A 19,031-nucleotide genomic window follows, 5' to 3' on the forward strand; every position below is an offset into this window, starting at 1 on the left:
TATGCTGTTTGTTCTACAGCATAGAGCCTTGAAAAAAGCGCCCTGAGTGGCGCTGAAACGTTGGCAAGCTATGCCCTAATTGCATTTTTGTCACACTAAAACATAATTTTTTCACCATGTCTACTGAGTGCCCCCACATTGTTTGTTCCCAGAGTGTAAGTAATGTGTGTAGCAAGTTTGGTGTAAATTACTCCAGGCATTCCAGAGTTATGCTGTCTGCTGAAAAACCTCTGTGCTGCTACCTCAACCCTAGGGGTGCTAGGCGTGTCTTATCCCCACAGTGTTTGTTCCCATCTTGTAAGTCATATGTGTACCAAGTTTGGTGTTAATTTGCTTCAGGCCTTCCACAGTTATGCTGTCTGCTGACATACTCTGTGTTGCTGTCCCACCCCTAGGGGTGCTAGCGGTGTCTGACCACATTGTTTGTTTCCCGAGTGTAAGTGATATGTGTACCCAGTTTGTTGTAAATTGGTCTAGCCATTAGGGAGTTATGCTGTCTCCTGAAATACTATGTGCCGCTGTCCCACCACTAGGGGTGCTAGTGGTGTCTAACCCCCACAGAGTTTGTTCCCAGATTGTAAATCAGATGTGTACCAAGTTTAGTGTCAATTGATCAAGGCCTTCCACAGTTTTTCTGGCTGCTGACCTACTCTGTGCTGCTGTCCCACCCCTAGGGGTACTCGGGGTCTCTGACCCCCATAGTGTTTGTTTCCAGAGTGTAAGTCATATGTGTACCAAGTTTGTTGTAAATTGCTGCATGCATTCCAGAGTTATGCTGTCTGCTGGAATACTCAGTGCTGCTGCCTCACCCCTAAGGGGGCTAGGGGTGTCTTCCTCCCACAGTGTTTGTTGCCAGCTTGTAAGGGATATGTGTACCAATTTTTTTAGTACATTGCTCCAGCAATTCCGGAGTTATGCTGTCTCCTGATATACTCTGTGCTGCTGTCTGCCCCCCTAGGGGTGCTAGGGATTTCAAATAGTTTTAGTTGCCTCCGCCATGTTTATATACGCTTATATGTGAAATTTTACGATCTTCGCTTGTAAACTGTGGATTTGTATAGAAAGACAGAAGGACAAGATGTATGCGCACCTGGAGCAGCCGTCCCAGTGCGAATAGATATGCGCGAGATGTGTGTGAACGGTTGACCTGGAAGCCCAGGTAACTGATCTAGAGCAAACCGTTTCGCGACTGAGATATATTCATAATCTCGAGCAAGGTTTAGATAGAACGGTGGAGGAGTTGCGGGATGGGTCACCGGTAGATGAGGAAAATAAGGTAGCCAGCTGGGTCACTGTTAGAAGGAAGAAAAAGAGGGGGAGGCACGACATCTCTGATCTATCAAACCCGAACAAATTTGCCAGATAGCAAGGAAATGACAGAGTCGGAGGAGACTGCTCCCTCTAGCAACCGGGGGAGTGGTTCCTCTGGCTCAGATGGGATGAAAGATAGAGAGGTACCCAGGCAGATGGTGGTGGTAGGGGACTGTATAATCAGGAAGGCAGATAGAGCAATCTGCTACCGGGATTGTGATCGCGGACCAGGCAGATAGATTGTTGGGAAGGGCTGGGAAAGACCCGGCGGTCTTGGTGCACGTTGGCACCAACGACAAAGTTAGCGGCAGGTGGGATGTCCTTAAGAAAGATTATAGGGACCTAGGCCAGAAACTAAAAGAAAGGACATCTAAGGTAATATTTTCCGAAATATTACTGGTGCCACGCGCTAGCCCAGGGAGGCAGAGGGAGATTAGGGAGGTAAATGTGTGGCTTAGAGACTGGTGTAGGAACCTGGTGTAGGTTTGTGTTCTTGGAAACCTGGGTGGACTTCTCAGTCAGGCACCATCGTTTTTGTCGCGATGGATTGCACCTGAATGAGGAAGGGGCTGCAGTGCTGGGGCGAAGGATGCTTAGTAGGTTGGAGGAGCTTTTAAACTAGGAGCCTGTGGGAGGGTTTAGTTAGAAAATACAGGTCATGCAGTGAGAATAGTAAAGATGGTGGTAGTGAGCTAAATGGGGGTGGAGAAGGTGGGGGTAAGAGCAGCCGGCAAGGGCAAGGGTATTAGCATGGGTTCTAAAAAGGGTATTAACAAATGCATTGCAAAAGCATTAACCAACAACATCTATGTGTCATCTTTACAGCATATAGAAAAAGATGTACATAGCATAAGGGAAAATACTTATGTCAGGGCTCCAGGGAGGCTCTAGTAAACCATGATAGGATACCTTTAAAAAAACAAGCGAATAAGGGAACCACTAAACTAAAATGTATGCTTGCAAATGCAAGAAGTCTACCAGGTAAAATGAGGGAATTGGAATTGTTAGCATCAAAGGCTGAGTATGATATTATAGGTATTACAGAAACATGGTGGGACGACTCTCATGACTGGGTTGCAAACTTGGAGGGGTATTCTATTTTCAGGGGGGACAGGGTAAACAAAAGAGGAGGAGGTGTATGTCTTTAGGTTAAACCGTCTCTTAAACCAGACTTAAAGGAGGTTATTTATGAGGGGACAGGCGATAATGTGGAGTCACTATGGGTTGAAATCTCAAGTGGAGGTAGAGATGCAAAAAAATTAGTTATTGGCACGTGCTACAAACAGCCAGATATTAGCATATATGAGGAAGAACAACTCTTGCAGCAAATCGAAAAGGCTGCAGGATTGGAAGACATCCTAGTGATTGGGGATTTTAACTATCCTGATATTAATTGGAGTAACGATTCATGTGTTAAAGCTAGGGGCAACAGGTTCTTAAATATGTTAAAAGATCACTACTTGTCTCAATTAGTCGAGGACCCAACTAGAGGTACAACTGTTCTAGATCTAGTAATTACTAATAATGTGGACATCATATTGGATACTAAAGTTGGGGAGACCTTGGGTAACAGTGATCACTATATGATCACTTTCGATATCAGTTTCAGGAAACATAGCTATAAGGGTTCAACAAAAACATTTAACTTTAGGAAGGCTAACTTCAGTATGCTGAGATGTGCATTAAACGACATTGATTGGGAAGGTTTGTTTCATGGTAAGAACACTTCGGAAATGTGGGATGCTTTAAAAGGGTTGCTGGATAGCAATATTCACAAATTTATCCCCATGGGTAGTAAGTGCAGGAGTACCAAACTCAAACCGATGTGGCTTAACAAGAAGGTCAAGGCCGAAATTGATAAAAAGAGGCATGCTTTCCAAGCATTTAAATCTAATGGAAAGGAGGATTCATTCCAGTACTACATGGAATGCAATAAAAGAAGCAAAAATGCAATAAAAGCAGCTAAAATTGAAAACGAAAAGCTAATTGCTATAGAGAGCAAAACCAATCCTAATTTTTTTTTAAATACATAAACAGTAAAAGGTTAAAAAGGGAGAACATAGGTCCATTAAAAGATGAATTTGGAGTATTGTTAAATGATGACGAATCAAAAGCAGAAATACTGAACACATTTTTGTTCATCAATGTAGTATATTTTTAAGTTTTGCATGCTATATATGTGGAAGCTAATGAATTTGTTTTTGCTTTTAAAAGGCAGGAATTTTAAACCAAAAATTACCTGTTTGGTAAACCTAAAGTAGGGCAATTAGTCTGAAATCACAGAGGCTTTTATTGCTTGGACAATGACATCTGCTGGCTGAAGTCTGAACAGAAAGTACCTGAGCCTCAAATAAACCACTAACTGCAACTACAGTATCCTAGTATTCCCTGTAAGTTCTTCATTATGAATAGAAATTAGAAAAATTGTCAAAACTGTTCTGCAGGGATTGAATTATTAAATATTTTCTCTAAAACATTGTTTAATATGCAGGCACCATATAAATAAATAATAATAATAATAATAATAATAATAATAATAATAATAATAATAATTAAGATATATAAAAAAACTATTGATGTTATTAAGTCAGGGGAAAGAACAGGAAGAATATCAATATGTGTTAGTCAGTAATTAGTGAGACAAATTGTAATAGTACAATCTTCATGTTAACTAATTTCTAATTATGAACTAAAAGCAATTACAGCAAGCAGAAAGTAAAAAGATTCATGGTGACTGAACTATTTCCCCCAAAAAGATAATAGAAAAAAAAATATGTAAAAATAACTATTACAAAATGGCACCCATTGCGTGTGTTGTCAGTTTATTGATCCATAGTCTCCCCAAAGTAGGGTTAATGGACCAAAAACACAGAAGCTGTAATAGCATACCCGTGCTTTTATCTATTGTGGATACTCGAGCCATGGGGCAAAGATCTGTTCTGATGAAAGACTAGTGTACCTGTGGCTGTCAGCACCACTAATTATATTGCCAATGCATTACTATGAGCCTTACTGCTCTTACTGTCCATCTATAATATGCAACCCAAAGTTTCAGTTGATATGATCAATATAGGGGCGTGACCACGTTACTATGGGGTCATGTCAATGTTAAGGTGGAGGTGACAAAACTGCCCAACTGTCGGCCCATAAGACACTACAGTCCTGATAGGGATGGCAGATCAGAACCTTCAAATTGGGACTGTCCTGCCATAAATGGAGTAGGGAAGTATCCTCTATGTTCAGGGGTGGTTTATGAGAGGAGGGGGCCCGTGTCCAGACTTCCAGTGGTTCCCCTCCTCTCTGCAGTACAGTAGATGCTGGAATTCTGCCAGAGTCTACTACACATGCACGGGTCTCTAGGAACATGGTACCCACACGTTGTTCCGTGAGACTTGTCTACGGCGCTTGTGCAAATCTCTGGGAAAATATCCACTGCACCATTTTCCCAGTGATTTGTACTGCTGCTGCAGCGGCAATGTGGGACTTCGGCAAGGTACTTAAACATGGGTGTGCGGTATAGATTCCCCTGGACCCAGTGGTTTGTTTGCAAGGGTTTCGTATGGGTTCACTACGATATGCCGGCGGTCGGGCTCCCGGCGAGCAGCATACCGGTGCCGGGAGCCCAACCGCCGGCTTACCGACAGTGTGGCGAGCGCAAATGAGCCCCTTGAGAATATGTGTCGGTATGCCGGCTGTCGGGATCCCGGCGCCGGTATACTGTGCGCCGGGATCCCGTCATTCGGCATACTGAAGACCACCCTTCAGTATGATTTGCCAGCGCACGGGATCCCGGCAGTCAGAATACTGATGCCGACAGTTGCAATCGCGACCTGAACCTAGCCTCCTCCCAGTGGTGTCTAACCACAACCCCTTCCCCGCAGCCTAAACCTAATGACCCCCCCCCCAGCCCTAACCAGCCCGCTATACTTACGTTTACGATGTTGGCTGTCAGGAGTCTGGCATCAGTCTTCCAGTGTCGGCATTCCGACTGCTGGGAATCCAGAGAGCTGGCATCTTGACTACATCCCGCACAGCACACTCTACACGCATTATAGATATGCCAGTGGCTATGTTGTCACTTTTACATATTCACATATGTAAATGTTTTACATACAGTAAGTATTACAAGATGCCTTTCCAACTTGAAATAACTTGGATTTCACACTGTAATTTAGTTCAGCACTTTGTAAAGTAGCACATGAAGCTTTGTTTTTTAGCATGTTTGTTTAGAGAATTCAATGGTTAACAAATTGTTTATTATGATAAGTAGAAATATGTAATATTGTGATTGTTACGTATCACAGACTCTGAGATCCATTTCCTTTAACCAGATGATTCCACCTACATATGCTGCTATGCCTTTTCTGTCAACCAGACCTAGTTTATTAAAACAATAATGTTTTCCAGGCCTCTTCATAAATATATTTTTTGTGCCTGAAAACTGAAACATTGAGCATCACTTCCAGCAACAGATCGGAGATTGTCACGCAGAGCTGTGCAGTGCCAGAGGCAGTGTCCTCAGAGTGGAATATAATCTTCTAGACTTATTATTTATAAACTATGGGGGATGGTTATGTATCAGCTTGGAACGCTACAGAAATTGCCATTGTTCTGTGTATCACAAATAGCTAGTGGACTGCAGAATAGGACATTGCTTGCATTATGTAGCTGGTAGGAGGCAACAACGTTTTCATCAATGCCATCATAAGCAGCAGCTCTTCCGTTATAATGGTCTGTTGCAGTGGTTGTCAAACTTTTTTGAATTACGGCGCCCTAGAGTTTCAGAATTTTTTTTCGCACCGCCCCTAGGCCAAAAGTTCCTTATTGAGAAATTTAGAAATAAATATTAACAAGTATATTGTGTTTATTTGTCATCCTTAGGGTTAACACTGTGGTGAGGGACAGGATTTGCTTCTGTTTGTACACAGTTTATGATTGGCAGCTACTAGCCCTGCTTTTGCCTATTACATTGACAATAAATAATTTGAATTGGTCCTGGACCACCAACCCAAGGCACCCCTGCAAGTGCCTCGTGACACCCCAGGGTGCCACGGCACACAGTTTGAGAACCACTGGTGTATAGTATTATTACTGCATAATATATACATTTTACCCTAAAGGAGTTTAGATCTTTTTGGTTTCACCAGCACTGAAAAGTTTGCAACATCTTGCAATTGGACCAGTACATTTTGACAACCATGCTTGATCCAAGGTTTAAGTCCTACTGTATTTAATGTTTTTCTTTCCAACTGACACAGATCTTAAGAAATGTAATGAGCTCCTTGCCAGCAAGTTGTCAGCTCAAGTGGCACATCACACAACCACGTCACCGGCTTCAGCTTCTCCTGCAAATGCTGCTCTCAGGAATAAACTGCCATTTTCCAATAGACCTCCTGGTGATGATGATGATGATGAGTCAACTCAGAGCACCAGAGTAGAACAACATTATGACATGTGGTTAGGCTTAAAATAATTGATCACATATGTTTACACTTCTACTGTGACTCAATTTGGTACAGTAGACCTTAATAGGATGGTAAAGGATTACTTTTATGATAATGTACAAATTAGCATATGACACAGTCTCTTCGAATACTGGGAGGAGAAACAGGCAATTTGGAGCCCCTTGTACAAACTCGGTGCGTGATCGGCGTAGGAGGCTACTTCCCAAAAATAATAAATAAATGTAAAATTCTATATGAAACAACTCTGCCACCAATTACAGCAAACAGAGACTCCTTCTGTAACAGTGGATTCCAGTGGGGATGAGCTAATATTGGGGGTAATTCCAAGTTGATCACAGCAGGATTTTTGATAGCAATTGGGCAAAACCATGTGCACTGCAGGGGAGGCAGATATAACATGTGCAGAAAGAGTTAGATTTGGGTGGGTTATTTTATTTCTGTGCAGGGTAAATACTGGCTGCTTTATTTTTACACTGCAAATTAGATTGCAGATTGAACACACCACACCCAAATCTAACTCTCTCTGCACATGTTATATCTGCCTCCCCTGCAGTGCACATGGTTTTGCCCAATTGCTAACAAAAATCTTGCTGCGATCAACTTGGAATTACCCCCATTCTGTGATGATATTAACAACAGTGAAGAGGGTAATGATGAGGATGATGACACCTTCCAAACAACACTGTGAGATACCCTAAGTCCATTGGTAGCTTGTTTTAACAAAAACACCAAGGTGTTTTCTTTTGTCTCTGTCATTGTTTGCTTGGTTTGTTAAATTGTGCATGTCCTTTTTCAATATATAACATAAGGGACAGGGTGGGGTGGGGGTGGGGGTTGCAAGGACAATTCCGTTTGACAATACTTTTCATGATGTAGTTATGTCAAGATTCTGTGTGTTTGACAGGCAGCATATATTACTGTACTTTACTAGGGCGTTGATGTTTTGTATCTTGCAAAACCATCCATCACCACTTTCTTTTCCAGGCGTATCAGCCTTATTTCTGGCAACTTCCCCACAAATACAAAGTACTATATATATATTTTTTTTTTCAGTCCTGACCCCTGAGGACTGTGATTTGCTGCATAGTTTGTGATTGAATTAACTTCTAGGTGTGGAGCAATGTATTGAGTTCAGCAGAGTTCCAATAAGAATAATGAACATTAGAGATGACCGGGTTCGGTGTTCCGGGAACCAAACGCCCCCGACCTTTGCGATCTGAGCCCGGCTCGGGTTTTCCCATCCACCTTGACTACGTTATTGAGGCAAAACGTCATCATCCCGCTGTAGGATTCTTGTGGGTTTTGGATTCTATATAAGTCCCCGTGCACTCCGGCATTGGTGAGTGTACTGGACGGGCATGTCCATCTCAGTACTGCGAGGAGTGGCGTGTGGCGGGTGGGGGTGCCCTGTGTGCTGTATATGAAAAAGGGGTGCTCTCTGTCTGCTGTATTTAAAAGGGGTGCTCTCTCTCTGTCAGCTGCATCTGAAAAAGGGGTGCTCTCTGCTGTATTTAACAGGGGTGCTCTCTCTGTCTACTGTATCTGAAAAAGGGGTGCTCTCTGTCTACTACTGTATTTGAAAGGGACGCTCTCTCTGTCAGCTATATATGAAAAAGGGGTGCTCTCTGCTGTATTTGAAAGGGGTGCTCTCAGTCAGCTGTATTTAAAAGGGGTGCTCTCTCTTTGTCAGCTGTTTCTGAAAAAAGGCGTGCTCTCTCTGTCAGCTGTATCTGAAAAAGAGGTGCTCTCTTTGTCAGCTGTATCTGTAAAAGGGGTTCTCTCTCTCTCTCTGTCTGCTGTGTCTGTAAAGGGATGCTCCCTCTCTGTCTACTGTATCTGAAAAAGGGGTGCTCTCTGTCTACTGTATTTGAAAGGGTGCACTCTACGTCAGCTATATATGAAAAAGGGGTGCTCTCTGATGTATTTAAAAGGGGTGCTCTCTTTCTGTCAGCTGTGTCTGAAAGGGGTGCTTTCTCTCTGTCAACTATATCTGAAAAATAGGTGCTTTCTCTCTGTCAGCTGTATCTGAAAAAGAGGTGCTCTCTGTCAGCTGTATTTAAAAGGGGTGCTCTCTCTCTCTCTGTCAGCTGTATCTGAAAAAGGGGTGCTCTCTTTGTCAGCTGTATCTGTAAAAGGGGTACTCTCTGTCAGCTGTATCTGAAAAAGAGGTGCTCTCTGTCTGCTGTATTTGAAAGGGGCACTCTCTCTGTCAGCTGTATCTGAAAAAGGGGTGCTCTCTGCTGTATTTGAAATGGGTGCTCTCTCTGTCAGCTGTATCTGAAAGGGGTGCTCTCTGTCTTTCAGCTGTATCTGAAAAAGGGGTGCTCTGTCTGCTGTATTTGAAAGAGGACCTTTCTCTCTGTCAGCTGTATCTGAAAAAGGGGTGCTCTCTCTGCTGTATTTAAAAGGGGTACTCTCTCTGTCAGCTGTATCTGAAAAAGGGGTGCTCTCTCTGTCAGCTGTATCTGAAAAAGGGGTGCTCTCTGATGTATTTGAATGAGGTGCTCTCTATGTCAGCTGTATCTGAAAAAAGGGTGCTCTCTCTGTCAGATGTATCTGAAATGGGTGCACTCTCTGTCAGCTGTATCTGAAAAAGGGGTGCTCTCTCTCTGTCAGCCGTATCTGAAAAAGGGGTGCTCTCCCTGTCAGCTGTATCTGTAAAACTGGTGCTCTCTCTCTCTGTCAGCTGTATCTGAAAAAGAGGTGCTCTCTGTCTGCTGTATTTGAAAGGGGTGCTCTCTCTGTCAGCTGTATCTGAAAAAGAGGTGCTCTCTGTGTTAGCTGTATCTGAAAAAGAGGTGCTCTCTTTGTCAGCTGTATCTGTAAAAGGGGTGATCTCTCTCTGTCAGCTGTATCTGAAAAAGGTGTGCTCTTTCTGTCAGCTGTATCTGAAAAAGGGGTGCTCTCTGATATATCTGAAAGAGGTGCTCTCTCTGTCAGCTGTATCTGAAAAAGTGTGCTCTCTCTGTCAGATGTATCTAAAAGGGGTGCTCTCTCTCTGTCAGCTGTATCTGAAAAAGGGATGCTCTGTCTGCTGTATTTGAAAGGGGTGCTCTCTCTCTGTCAGCTGTGTCTGGAAGGGTTGCTCCCTTTCTTTCAGCTGTATCTGAAAAAGGGGTGCTCTGTCTGCTGTATTTGAAAGAGGTGCTCTCTCTCTGTTAGCTGTATCTAAAAAGGGGGTTCTCTGTCTGCTGTATCCGAAAGGGGTGATCTGTCCATCCTTCCAGGGGCTCTGCCCTAGTGTAAAATTAAAATAATAAAAGCTAAAACCAAAAAGCCAAAAATTATAATTATAAAAAATATATATATTTTTTTGTTTGTGTTGTACCCCAGTGTACTATACAATTTTTATTTTATTTTCACTAAGGCACTGCAGGTCAGACCACATTATATTATTTCCTACTCATACACATATTGTGCAACGCTGCCGGTGAAGTCAACCGCAGTGTGAAATTATTATTATATACATTTCTGACTCATTTGTATGACTCTGACGGTTAAGTCAACCACAGTGTGTAATTATTTATTGTATACATTTCTAACTTATTTGTGCAATGCTGCCAGGGAAGTCAACCGCAGAGTGTAACTATTTATTATATGTATTTCAGACTAATTTGTGCAACACTGTCGGTGAAGATCAACCCCACTTTGTGTTGATAGAAATGGAGGCTACTACTAGTGCTGAAGCTGCTGCCACTAGTCATGACATTGACAATGCAATTCCATCAACGTCATCTGCTAAGGCAGATGCCCAGGGGCATAGAGGTCTTAGGCTAGGGTATGTAAAATCATTTAATTTTAGAGTGGTAAAAATAATCAAATCAAAAGGAAAGTTAGCTGCAGATGCATTAATACAAATTATGCATTCAGAATCAGAACCATCAGACATTTTTGAGGGACATTTAAGGGTGTCCACGTCAGGTGAGATTTCTCACACTGTTCTCATAGAGAAGCCTCTTTCACATTCTTCCACCATTTCTGACCCACCTGAACATGTGGGGAGCAGCACACGTAAAGATGGTGATGAATCTGATGAGGAGGACATAATACAAATTGAGGATTTGTGTGTGGAAGTGGGACAGGATGAGGGGGATATGTGTGTACTCTCTGACAGTGAGTATGTTGATGATGATGTTTGTGTAAGGTGGCTGCAGTTGTTGACCGTGATAAAAAGAAAGCCATTGTGATGCCTGAGCATAAGACCAAAAAGTCACCTCTTGGGTGTGGGATTATTTTTACTCCAATCCTGACAATGTTTATGAAGGCATCTGCTCCATTTGTGAGGCCAAATTTAGTACAGGTAGGAGTATTAGCCATCTAGGCATCTCCTCCATGTTTGTTACGTCATCTGCGGCGAAGACATGAAATTTATTGTACAAGATTATAATGTAATTAACACCTCATCATCAACATCCTTAGAGTAATTCTTAATGAAAGAAGTACTTCTACACATTTGTTTTGTGGGGGCCCATACAAACCAATTATTTCAGCCACAACTTAATTAAGTGACGGTCCCTGTCGCTGAAATGATTGGTTTAACTGTGCATTTCCTGTTCAATATATACAACATAAGGATGGGTGGGAGGGCCCAAGGACAATTCCATCTTGCACCCTGTTTCTTTGTGTTATGTGCTCTTTGGAGCATTTTTTTTGGCATACTGTAGTTTATGAAACTGCCATCCTGTCTGCCACTGCAGTGTGTCTCCTAGATGTGCCAGGTGTTTGTGCCACCGACTGCTGTTGCTTAGCTTAGTCATACAGCTACCTTGGTGCAACCTTTTGTTATGATTCCAGTACTCAGGTCTGGGGAGATTTTATAGCAAAGGACCTGAGTACCAGAACGTAATGCTGGGAAAAGGGATAGGAACAGGAATAGCCCCTGGCACCCTATCTCCGTTGTCTCGCCCGTGCTGTCAGAACTCTCTTGCGAGACTATGGTTGCTTGAGCCCATGGCAGCCGCGTTTCAAGGGCGGATTACGTCTGCCCAACTCCGATGCCCCCTCAGGTCTTAATGGGAGACAAAGAGAGAACCGAGACAGGGTGATAACAAGGGGCCCTCTAACTGAACAACAAGGCCAGGGGCTAATGACTAACCTAAAACCAAGTATGCGCGGAATACCGCCAGGGAAAAGGACAACCAAAATACCCACTTGTCCACTCTCCTACACGGCACCGCCGAGTTCCAGAGAGGACTGTGGGAGCGGAAACCTCCGCAAATGCTCCAAAACCAGAATACAAAATTAAGCGGCCTAGGCCGCAGCACACGGCAGAGCCGCCACTCACGAAATCAAATGAGATCCTCAAACGACTGTTGCAGGTAAATGAGGACCAAAAGAACTCCTTGGGATGAGATGACAGACACCAAAACTCGGGAACTCTGAGGACAGGAACGACCGGACACAGCAGACCAGGAACAGATCAGCAAACATGAACAGCATGCAGGAAGCTATAACCGGCATCTGTGTGAGGCACTGAGAAGGCTTTAAGCAGTGAATCCCCCAATCAGAGTACAGAACCTAATTACCATGAATGTCGTGCAGCTGCCTTGCTGCACGACCAGAAGACATGTGTGTCTAGTTCAGTAATCATACCTGCAACGGGGAACACGGTCCGCTCGTGGCGTCCCCGTTGCTAGGGTCCCGGCGGCTCGGCGCGCCCGGTGTCCTAGCGTTGCTAGGGAGCCGGCGGCTCAGCGCACACGGCGTCCTAGCGTTGCTAGGGACCCGGCGGCTCAGCACGCTAGGCGTCCCTAGTTGCTAGGCGCCGGGCCGGGCGGAAGTCTCGGACCGCGGCGCCTAACAGTATCCCCCCTTGAGGAGGGGTCAACGAACCCCTAAAGCCAGGTTTCTGAGGAAATTCCAGAAAACATAATCTCCTGAGTTTAGGGGCATGTAGATCCTTATCCAGGACCCAAGACCTTTCCTCCGGACCATAGCCTTTCCAGTGAACCAAAAAATAAAGCCGGCCCCGGGACACTTTAGAATCTAAAACCTTCTCTACCAAGAACTCCTGTTGTCCCTGCATATCCACTGGAGATCTACCCTGAGAGGTCCTCCGAGGAAATCTACTGGAAGAAACATATTGTTTCATCAGGGAACAGTGGAAAGTATTTCCAATTCTAAGAGATCTTGGCAAGCGTAGCTGAAAGGCAACTGGGTTGACCTTCTTAATGATAAGAAACGGTCCTATAAATTTGGGTCCCAGTCTAGCTGAGGATTGCCGAAGCTTGATGTTGCGAGTTGACAACCATACCTTATCTCCCACCTTAAAAGTGCAAGGACGTCTGAGCCTATCAGAAAATTTCTTTTCTCGGAAGGCCGCTTTTCTGAGAGCAAGGTGCACTTTTCTCCAAATAGCTCTGAGATGGGAGGTTAAGGTCAGCGAGGAGACTGGAGAATGATGGAAAAAAGAGTTGGCTCTAGTATGAAAACCAAAGACTGAAAAGAATGGAGACTCTTTGGTGGAGGAATGACAAGAGTTATTATAAGCATATTCGGCCAAAGGAAGAAACTCGGACCAATCATTCTGGAGTTTGGCCGAATACAAACGTAAGTACTGTTTTAATGACTGGTTGACTCGTTCGGTTTGCCCGTTAGACTGTGGGTGGTAACCAGATGTTAAAGACAGTTTCATCTTCAAAGAGGCACAAAAACGTTTCCAGAATCGTGCGATGAATTGTGGACCCCGATCAGAAACAACATCAGTGGGCAAACCATGAAGCCTGAACACATGGCGGAGGAACAAAACTGCCAACCCTTGAGCAGAGGGTAATCGGGGAAGAGCAACGAAATGAGCCATTTTACTAAAACGGTCCACTACCACCCAAATGACTCGTAATCCGGCTGAAAGGGGAAGGTCAACCACGAAATCCATGGAAATATGAGACCATGGCCTGAGAGGAACGGTTAAAGGCATGAGTTGCCCGATAGGCAACGAACGAGGAACCTTATGCTGTGCACAAACCTGACAGGAATGGACGAATTCCTTAACGTCTTTAGAAAGACTAGGCCACCACACTGAGCGAGAGACTAACTCCAAAGTCTTAGTGATACCCGGATGCCCTGAGACCTTGTTGTCATGAAACTCAGTTAAAACAGTGCCTCTCAAAAATTCGGGAACAAAAAGACGACCAGCAGGAGTAAGTCTAGGAGCTTGGTGTTGAAGCTGGTTTAACTGAGTATATAAATCCTGTGTGAGGCCTGCCCGGATGACCGAAGATGGAACAATGGGAGTAACAACAGGATTGCTATTGTGAACCGGAAGAAAGCTACGTGACAGGGCATCAGCCTTCGTATTCTTGGAACCAGGCCTGAAGGTGATTATAAACCTGAAACGAGTAAAAAATAATGCCCAACGTGCCTGCCGAGCATTAAGCCGTTTAGCTGATTCAATATATTGCAGGTTCTTATGGTCAGTAAAAACTGAAATAGTATGTCTAGCTCCCTCCGGCCAATGCCTCCATTCCTCGAAAGCCCATTTTACTGCCAGTAATTCCCGATTACCAACGTCATAGTTGGATTCAGCAGAGGAGAATTTCCTGGACATGAAGGCACAAGGATGCAACTCCTGAGACTCCGGATCTTCTTGAGAAAGGATAGCCCCCACTCCAACCTCTGAGGCATCAACCTCCACAATAAAGGGAAGTTCCGGATTAGGATGTCTGAGGACAGGAGCCGAGACAAAGGCTTGTTTCAAGGCCCGGAAGGCTAACTCAGCTTCATGCGACCAATTGGAGGGATCCGCTCTTTTTTTAGTCAGAGCTACTATGGGAGCGACCAGGTCAGAAAAAGTATGAATGAACCGCCTATAATAATTAGCAAACCCTAAAAAGCGCTGAATTGCTTTTAATTAGTGGGTTGCGCCCAATTAAGGATGGCCTGGAGTTTATTCGGTTCCATGGAAAATCCCTGGGGAGAAATTATGTACCCCAAGAAAGACACCTCTGTGATGTGAAAATCACACTTCTCAAGCTTGGCATATAAATGATTCTCTCGTAACTTTTGAAGAACCAGACGCACCTGGGTAACATGTTGTTCAATCGACTCAGAATATATCAAAATGTTGTCTAAATAAACGACCACGAATTTCCCTAGGAAGTCACGGAGAACATCGTTAATGAGGTCTTGAAAAACCGCCAGAGCATTTGACAGGCCGAACGGCATCACCAGGTATTCATAGTGACCCGACTGAGTGCTGAAAGCCGTCTTCCACTCATCCCCAGATTTAATTCGGATGAGGTTGTAAGCTCCTCTAAGATCAATTTTCGAGAAGATCACGGCGGAACGTAACTGATCAAAAAGTACTGAAATTAAAGGCAAAGGATAGGTGTTTTTCACAGAGATCTTATTCAGAGCCCTAAAATCAATGCATGGTCTAAGCGAGCCATCTTTTTTCTCCACAAAAAAAAATCCAGCACTTAATGGAGATTTTGAAGGTCTAATAAAACCCTTTTTTAGGCTTTCCTGAATATAATTATTCATGGCCGTGGTTTCTGGCCCGGACAGGGCATATAATCTCCCCTTAGGCAAAGTGGCACCTGGTACTAGCTCAATTGCACAATCGTAGGACCGATGGGGAGGCAGAATGTCCACATTGCCCTTGGAGAACACATCGGCAAAATCCTGGTATTCCACAGGAATAAACTCTGGGACGACTGCTGCAACCCTGACCGGATAAGAAATACATTCTTTAGTAAAAAAAGAACCCCATTGAGAAATCTCCCCGGACCGCCAATCAATGGTGGGATTATGAAAGGCAAGCCAAGGGTGACCCAAAACTACAGGAACTGCCGGACAATGTGTAAGGTAGAATTCTATATCTTCAGAATGTAAGGCTCCTACTGTAATCAATACTGGAGGTGTACGGTGAGTAATTATCCCATTGGAAAGCGGACCCCCATCTAACCCATGCATGGTGATACGTTTATCCAACGGTATATGTGGAATGCCTAAGGCCTTAGCCCAAGTTAAATCCATAAAGTTTCCTGCAGCTCCACTGTCGACAAAGGCCGACACCAATGAACTGAGGCTGCCAAAGGAAACCTTAACAGGGACTAATAGAGAGTCCTTTGAGGAGATAAGCTGCAGACCTAAGTGAACCCCCTCACAATTCACCTGGTCAGAGCGTTTCCCGACTTGTTCGGGCAGTTACGAGCAAAATGTCCCTTACCACCACAAAGACCGGAACTTAGTCTTCTGGTTTTTTCCTCAGGAGACAGCCGGGAGAGACCCACCTGCATGGGCTCCTCGACGTCCTCTGGGAAGGTATAAACACAAGGACTAGGCCTAACAGTTGTTCCTCTTTCAGCCCTCCGCTCTCGGAGACGACAATCTATTTTTATAGCAAGCTCCATGAGTTTATCGAGAGTCTCAGGAGCGGGGTACTGGAGGAGACTGTCTTTAATAAGTTCAGATAAACCGAGGCGAAACTGACTGCGCAGGGCCGGGTCATTCCAGCCACAGTCGTTCGACCAACGGCGAAATTCGGTACAATAAACCTCCACTGGATTTCTACCTTGTTTGAGAGCGCGCAGATGACTCTCGGCTGACGCTTCTCTATCTGGGTCATCATACAAGAGCCCTAATGACTTAAAAAAGGCGTCTACAGATAACAACGCAGGATCCTCAGCTTTTAAACCAAACGCCCAGGTCTGAGGATCCCCCTGGAGTAACGAAATAATAATCCCAACCCGCTGAGATTCAGTACCAGAGGATGTGGGCCTTAAACGAAAATATAGCTTACAAGCTTCTTTAAAATTAAAAAAATCTTTTCTGTCACCGGAAAAACGGTCGGGTAAATGCATCTTCGGTTCTGGGACTACCCTCGGGGAGGCTCGCAAAAGATCTTCCTGCGATCTCACCCGAAGAGAAAGATCCTGAACCATCTGAGTAAGTTCTTGAATTTGGTTAACTAAGAGCTGACCAGGATTTGGTCCTAACCCTGTCGGATTCATGAAGCCGATAAACTCTCACCAAGAAAAAATGGGAAAAAATTAAACCCCCTTTATTTTAAGTTTTTATTTTTTTTATTTTGGGCCGGTTATAATGTTATGATTCCAGTACTCAGGTCTGGGGAGATCTTATAGCAAAGGACCTGAGTACCAGAACATAATGCTGGGAAAAGGGGTAGGAACAGGAATAGCCCCTGGCACCCTATCTCCGTTGTCTCGCCCGTGCTGTCAGAACTCTCTTGCGAGACTATGGTTGCTTGAGCCCATGGCAGCCGCGTTTGAAGGGCGGATTACGTCTGCCCAACTCCGATGCCCCCTCAGGTCTTAATGGGAGACAAAGAGAGAACCGAGACAGGGTGATAACAAGGGGCCCTCTAACTGAACAACAAGGCCAGGGGCTAATAACTAACCTAAAACCAAGTATGCGCGGATTACCGCCAGGGAAAAGGACAACCAAAATACCCACTTGTCCACTCTCCTACATGGCACCGCCGAGTTCCAGAGAGGACTGTGGGAGCGGAAACCTCCGCAAATGCTCCAAAACCAGAATACAAAATTAAGCGGCCTAGGCCGCAGCACACGGCAGAGCCGCCACTCACGAAACCAAATGAGATCCTCAAACGACTGTTGCAGGTAAATGAGGACCAGAAGAACTCCTTGGGATGAGATGACAGACACCAAAACTCGGGAACTCTGAGGACAGGATTGACCGGACACAGCAGACCAGGAACAGATCAGCAAACATGAACAGCATGCAGGAAGCTATAACCGGCGTCTGTGTGAGGCACTGAGAAGGCTTTAAGCAGTGAATCCCCCAATCAGAGTACAGAACCTAATTACCATGAATGTCGTGCAGCTGCCTTGCTGCACGACCAGAAGACATGTGTGTCTAGTTCAGTAATCATCCCTGCAACGGGGAACGCGGTCCGCCCGTGGCGTCCCCGTTGCCAGGGTCGCGGCGGCTCGGCGCGCCCGGCGTCCTAGCGTTGCTAGGGAGCCGGCGGCTCAGCGCGCACGCCGTACTAGCGTTGCTAGGGACCCGGCGGCTCAGCACGCTAGGCGTCCCTAGTTGCTAGGCGCCGGGCCGGGCGGAAGTCTCGGACCGCGGCGCCTAACACCTTTTGGCCTAAACTTATAAAAACAATATATTTTTTTAATTGTGAGGTGTTCAAAATACACTGGAAATGAGTGGAAATGAATGTTACTGGGGTTAATAATAATGTAGGAACAAAAACACTCCCAAATTCTGGGATTTTAGCTGTTTTTATGATTTTTTTTTAAAATTAGAACCAAAACCAAGGGCCAAATGTAATAGTGAGAGTTTCAGAAAGTGAGATTTGGTAAGATTTTTCAGTTTTTTTTAAAGTGGAAATCATTTACACTGCTAAAACCAGGTTGATCTTGTGTGTAAACGATTGCCACTTTAAAAAAATCTACAAAACCTTACCAAATCTCTCACGTTTTGAAACTCTCACTCTATTACATTTGGCCCCTAAACACACAAGGGCGGTTTGGCAAAACCAATTCAAAACCAAAACACGAAGAAAAACCAAAACCAAAGACCGAAAAATGGCCAAGCGCACATCTCTAATGAACATGCATTGATCTCGTTATAATGGAAGCTGTGTGTGCATCTCCACACCAGGTGGCACACTGCAGTAAGTAGCATAGAAAGAAAGGGTGGTGGGAAGTGGCAGTAACCTTTTTTTTATTTTTTTATTTTAGTTTTGAGAATGCTGTGTCCTTCTTTTACCTTCCTCCACAGCAGACACAAGCTACAGTGGATACAGCAATTTATTAACATAATAACTTACAGATATTATTATTATTATTATTATTAAGGGGTAGCAAGGATCAGTGCCGTAACAAGACATTTTAGCGCTGTGTGCAAGAAACAGTATCAGCGCCCCTCCATATTTAAAATAGGGCCAGTGCATGCCGGAGGTGTGCAACCAAAATGTAGGGGCTTGGCTTCATGGGGAAGAGGCATAGCCACAAAATAATAATAATTCATATTATGCTGCACAGTAGTCGCCATTATTCAAATTATGCTGTAGAGTAGTGCCCCTTACACACATTACACCAGATAGATCCCCTTTTACACATTACGCCAGGTAGAGCCGCTGTCACACATTTCACCAGGTAGAGTCCCTATCACAAAATACGGAAAAATCCGATATCCAAAATACTTCTGGTCCCAAGCATTTTGGATATGGAATACTCAACCTTTATCATGTGTTTAGGTGCCGCATTGCTGTGCAACCCTCAGCCAGGGGCAGATCCGGCGGGGGGGGGGGGGGGGGGA

The 19,031-nt window shown here is 44.5% G+C and overlaps 1 long non-coding RNA gene across 1 annotated transcript in view; it reads left to right on the top strand.

Moving 5' to 3' along the window:
- Nucleotides 1-19,031, top strand: part of LOC134935170 (uncharacterized) — an 88,047-nt gene that overhangs the window by 19,874 nt on the left and 49,142 nt on the right. The window contains exon 2 of the long non-coding RNA XR_010179955.1: nucleotides 10,385-10,554. This is a non-coding gene — a long non-coding RNA (uncharacterized LOC134935170). The remainder of the gene's footprint in view (nucleotides 1-10,384; nucleotides 10,555-19,031) is intronic.

Source organism: Pseudophryne corroboree, chromosome 6, assembly GCF_028390025.1.
Source record: "Pseudophryne corroboree isolate aPseCor3 chromosome 6, aPseCor3.hap2, whole genome shotgun sequence".
NCBI classification, from domain to species: domain Eukaryota; kingdom Metazoa; phylum Chordata; class Amphibia; order Anura; family Myobatrachidae; genus Pseudophryne; species Pseudophryne corroboree.